The 5,387-nt window shown below is 44.5% G+C and overlaps 1 protein-coding gene across 4 annotated transcripts in view; it reads left to right on the forward strand.

The window, feature by feature from the left end:
* Positions 1 to 863: 863 nt before the first annotated feature.
* PPFIBP2 (PPFIA binding protein 2) overlaps positions 864 to 5,387 on the forward strand; it is a 223,748-nt gene continuing 219,224 nt past the window's right edge. For all 4 annotated transcript variants that reach the window (XM_019519541.1, XM_019519543.1, XM_019519542.1 and 1 more), the window contains exon 1: positions 864 to 937. The gene's annotated coding sequence lies outside the window, so the exon portion shown is untranslated. The remainder of the gene's footprint in view (positions 938 to 5,387) is intronic.

Raw genomic sequence — 5,387 nt, forward strand, 5'->3', positions numbered from 1 at the left:
TAAATGACTCGGGAAGCAGCAAACTAAAACTCCTCTGAGGCATTTTAGTTTGCTGTCCTACAGCCGCGGAGTAAGGCACTGGGCTCTGTACAGCTTGGGGGCTCTGCAGGAAGCCCGTGTAGGCAGCCTGACGGCAGCCCAGAAAGGCAGGCTCCATCCAAGATCTCCCCCCTGCCCCTGGAGCCTGCCTGAGCCGTGCGGGGACCAGTGCTTCCCTCTGCGGCTGCAGTGCCCCCCAGGACTGCCCAAGCCGAGCGCCTGTGGGCAGGTGCCACGGGAGGGGGGGGGCTGTTGCTGCTGCGGAGGGAAGCACCAACCCCACCCACAGCCCAGGGACCGCTCCACCCGTTGGCAGCTCACTCTTCCCTCCCCACTGCCAGAGAGGCAGGTAACTTTGGGTGTGGGCATGACACGGGGGGGGGGGGGGGGGAGGGGTTTAAAGGGCCCTAAATTGAAGCGGTGTTTTTAAAAACCCACCCCTTCAATTTAGGGCCCTCATTTTGTCTACACACACCCAAAGAGAATTGTCCCCAAGGTGTAACAGTTCTTTTAAAGACTAGTGTTCTTCACCTGTTTTAAAACTGGAATCTCTGAAGTAACTGCCTCTGTCCCGTGTACAAACCACCTTTCTGGTCTTCTGATTTTGCATGCAAATCATGTGCAGTGGAATTAAGCATGTACTGTATAAATCAGAGGAAACACAGAGTATTAAGACCTGTGTCCTCTTATCTTCCTGAAGGATCCTGTTACTTGAGTAATTATAATAAGCAGCATCACAATCTTTTTATTTTGTGGGTTGGGCTCCGAGTTATTGTGAGCATGTGGTTTAGGGGTGGTGGTTATATTCTGAGCTTGTCATTTGCTTTACAGTAGTGAGGTGTAACTATTAGCAATGAGAGGTTTTGCTGCAAAAGTATAACCTTAGGGACCTGAAAAGGTGAGTGAGTTTTTGTATCTAGACATTTCCTTGTATTTGCTTTAACTTTTCATGTTATATGGTATTTTTTTCTTTTAAAACTGGTAAGGTTTAAAATAGTGATCCTTCAAAATATTTTGTTTTTCTTTCTTATTCTTCTGTATGTAAAAATAATTCAGTCCATTTTGTTTTAAAATCTTGAAGTGTAGCATAATATAAAAAGTCTTACAAACTAGGCAACTGTTACTGTCAAGTAAGGAGAAAGCAAGAGATTTACAAAGAAATACCAGCAGCCAGGTACCACTGCTTTGGGGATTTATGTAAGTGTTCCATTAAAGATAGTTCATGCTAACAGCTACTCAGAATTAGGGTTGAAACTACCAGTCATGCAGGATCTAGGAGCTGCTTGTATTCTTGTGCTTAGCTCAGGCAAATAGTAGGAAGGGAGTGTCTGGGAAAAAACAAACTTGCCTGAAGCTGAAGCAACAGGTAAGTCTAGAAAAAGACGTTAGGCAAGTAATATTACATCATCGCCCCGAAACAATATATACCATTCTGGTTTTTGTTTTTTATTAATTTTTATTTATTATAGAGCTGTTGGCTGTTTTTACTGTGCCTTGACTCAGTTGAATAAATAGGTGTTGGCATAGAAGGTGTAGTATTCATGCAAAGTTCTGTAAAAATGTGCACCTTTCTACCAAAAGTTCACATATTTTGGTGCTTGCATTTTAGCTCTTTAGCAGTGAAACATTTTTTTCTTTTACCTTAGGGTTTGTCTGGTTTTTTGTTCATGTCTAAAATCAGAATAAAGTGGACCAATTTCATGTTCACAGTGCAATGTCAAAATATGTACCCTACCTCTGGTCAAATGCATGCACGCACCCAAGTGCTATATTTTATGTTTAGGAAATGCTAATATTCTGTCATCCCAAAATGTTTATAAATCGATTCATTTCCTGGATTAAGACTACAGAAAACAATAGCCCCCGGTTTCCCAATACTAATGGGAAACAGTTAGTGACGTTCAAAAGGTGGTGGTTTAAAGGCACTTTATATATATATTCTTCACCAGTCCAAGACTAGTTGCACACAGAGTATGACAGCTGTAATTTACAGGAGCTATCGGTGGCTTCAAGAAGCTATTACACAGCCAGGGATTGCTAGGCCACATGTCAGCAAAAGGACCAGTAGCATAGAGGGCCTGTATGGGAGCCATGTGCTCAGAAGGACTCTGTTTCCAGAAGTGGAATGCTTCTTCTGGGACTGGCCAGCCTTTAGGTTACCTTACACTAACAGGGTGTTGCAACCCAGCCGTGCTGTACTTGGGGAAAAGGGGGCAAGAAGTTCTTACTGAATCTATTAATTTGTACTGACAATACAATGCAGATGTAGCAAAGGGTAGAGAACTCTAACTGAACTTGATAAAACAGATATGTTTCTTACTATTTTTGATATAACATTGGGTACTCTGTTTCCCATCTTGCTGCTCTTGTTTTAATCTTATACACAGAAATAAGAATGTTGTCTGTAAACTAACTTGAAATATGGGGTTTCCCTTTTACATGTTTCCAGTGATCACCGTACGTGTTAATTGTAGAAGCGTTTGGGTTTGCTAGAATGGGAACCAAACAAACATTTCAAATTTCCTGTAAAATGAAATTTTGGAGAAAAAATTATTTTGGGTTGAGATATTTTGTTCAAACTTAACTTGTTTTACATTTATAACAACTTAGTTTTCAGGTAGGACCTTTTCCATTTGCATAGGATTGCTTTTATTACATTCTTTTTACATTTTTCTGAATAAAATGTAGTTGAAATTGACGCTTTCTGGAAAAAAATGCAATATTTTTATAAAATGGTATTTTTCAATGAAAAAATCTTATCAGAAGCATTTTGACCAGCTCTAAATACAGCATGTTCTACTCTAGGATGGGTTTGACAAGTTTTTTTTTTTTCTTTCACACACAACAAACTTAATAGAAAGATGTACATCCCTTTTTTGGAATTCTTAATCCAAAACAGTTCACCCTGGGTGATTGGTTGTAGCTTGAAAACTAATGTTTGACCAAGATGAACTTTTCTTAGGCCCCAGTTCAGCGAAGTATTTACACATGTCCTCAAGTGCTGGACTTAATGGGCTGTAGTGCATCTCTGTTGCTTTCCTATCTTAACTGTAGATCAGTCCAAAAGAGTAGTTGTTAAGCAATACAAAGCTTGCACTCCCTCTGGGCTTGCTCTGCTAATCTATAGTGGTTTTTCTGCTAGCATTAAGTCAGGATAGATAAGCAACTGAGAGAATTTAAACTAGAGCAAATAGGATGCAATTGAGAAGGGCAAATTTAAACTATATATCAAGCCCCTTGCCTGCATGATGAGATTATGGAAGACAGTTGAAACTGGGAAATAGCATAAAGTGGTGGAGGCCATACTGTGTAAATAAATGATAGGGCGAGAACTAGAACATGTATTTATGGAAACTCTACTGAATGGCCAAAAGACCTATTAAATGTATTGTTTTTCCAAATTCCAAGATTTTCTGAAGCTTGGGGTACCTTTGGTTTAGCTTTTATCGTTTGTTTTCCTCCATTCATTCCTCCCCCCTCGCATTCTCACATGAAGACTTTTCTTAAATTTCAAAATAAAAGGTGAATCAATTTTTAAAATCAGAGATCTTTTTCAAGAAAAACATGTCCATTAATTTGTAGAGAGACCTAAAAACTCCATCACTTTTTAGGTTAGAAAGATATTAGAAATCCAGCTTCCAAGTCTTTGCCTGTGGGAGACCTTGTGGGCAGTTTAGTTTCTTGCCTATGACAAAGTTATTGGCCTGTTTACTGAATCATCATTTTTAGCAAGTCAAAAACTGAACAGTAAATTCCAAACAGTGCAAACCACAGGATCTTCCATAAATAGAAACTCTTAATGCCTTTGTTTGAAAATCATGGGAAGTTAAGAGGTAAGCTAAACAAGAAAATCAGTACAGAAAGTGACTTAATTTTGTTCCAACATTTGAAGTGTATTTCCCTAAACTGATGAAAACAAGGTTTAAAAACTTGAAATACATGTTTTGCTAATAGAAACTTGGGATGTGAGGTACAGGTGGCAATTAACAGTGGCTTGTGTGAGATCTTGTGAGTAACAGAATTTGACAGTTGGGCTAGGGACAGACATTCAAAAAGCACAAGCCTGAATTGATTCAGTCTTTGCAGGTTAGTCTAACCAACAAAGATTGAACCAATTTGCAAGTGAATAGACATTTGCTTTTGATTCTAGAAATGTAGGCACATGCCTGCAGTGGCTCAGGCTAGAAGGCGGGGGTGCTAAAGCAAGCCCTCCCTTCCCTTCTGCAGCAGCTACAAGGCTGGAGGGAAGCTGACCTGGGGGACATGTCCACCCCCCTCTCCCCCTGGCAGGCTGCTATGTATGATTGGAGGGGCGTTTAAACCTCCATCCTGGCCTGCAGTGACCCCAGCCAGGGTGTGCCTGGAGGTGGAGTGGGGAAGCAGCCCTTGCCAGGCTTGTCCCTGAGGTTGGGGGGCATGGACAGACACTGGCCCAGGCAATGCCTCAGACAAAGTGGGGCAGGGAGGGGGATGCAACTCCCCTGTCTCCCCTCAGGCATGGGAACAGGGACCTCCATCCAGGGTCTGCATGGCTCTCCCCCCTACTCGTGTAATGGGGGGTCAGGCCAGAGCCGACTGACATGGCTCCACCATCTGCCTGGGGCTGAGGCTGTGGGCCTGAGCCAGGCTGGCCCGTGGATATTGCTGAGGGTGGACATGGAGGGGCCAGCCTCGGCTGGGCTGCAGGGGCCGGGCCCTTCCCAGCAGCTGTGGCTTAGATTTGGGTCATTGGAGCTGTGCGCCTGGATTGTTCCTGGCTCCCTGCACCCAGACCAGGTGGAGCTGTCACGGAGTCGCAGCCAGCCCCTGGCTGCAGAACTGTGCCAACCAGCTGGCTGTGGCTCCATGACAGCCCAGCCCGGCAGCATGGAGGTGATGTTGCTGCAGCTGAAGGCAGACACCTTGGCAGCTGGACTGGCCATGTGGGACGTGTTAATCATGCCCATGGCTGCCCAGGCCAGTTCAGAGGCATTGGCAGGCCTAGAGCCCAGCAGCTGCCTGCCACAGGGGCTTATGTACCTGCAGCAGCCACTGTGCCCATTCTCCATCACTCTGCAGCACCTGGCTAGCTGCAGCTGCACCAGAAGCTATATGCTGGCTGGGGTGGGGTGGTGTGAGGTGGGGTGGGCTGAGCTGTTCTACCTCCCTCATTTCCAGCTGCCACTGCCACTACTGCTGCTGCTGCCACCCCTGCCCTGGCAGTGTCACTCTGGGTGGGCAGACAGGAAACTTCAGTGCATGGAGATCTGGCTTCAGTTCCTGGCCACCTTCCACCCAGTCTGCTCACCTATGGGAATGCTCGTTGTGCCAGGTAGGTGGAGTGGGTGGAAGGCAGCTGGGAGCTGGAG

The sequence above is a fragment of the Gavialis gangeticus genome, unplaced genomic scaffold (assembly GCF_001723915.1).
Source record: "Gavialis gangeticus isolate Ggan-Ray unplaced genomic scaffold, GavGan_comp1, whole genome shotgun sequence".
In the NCBI taxonomy this organism is placed as follows: Eukaryota; Metazoa; Chordata; order Crocodylia; family Gavialidae; genus Gavialis; species Gavialis gangeticus.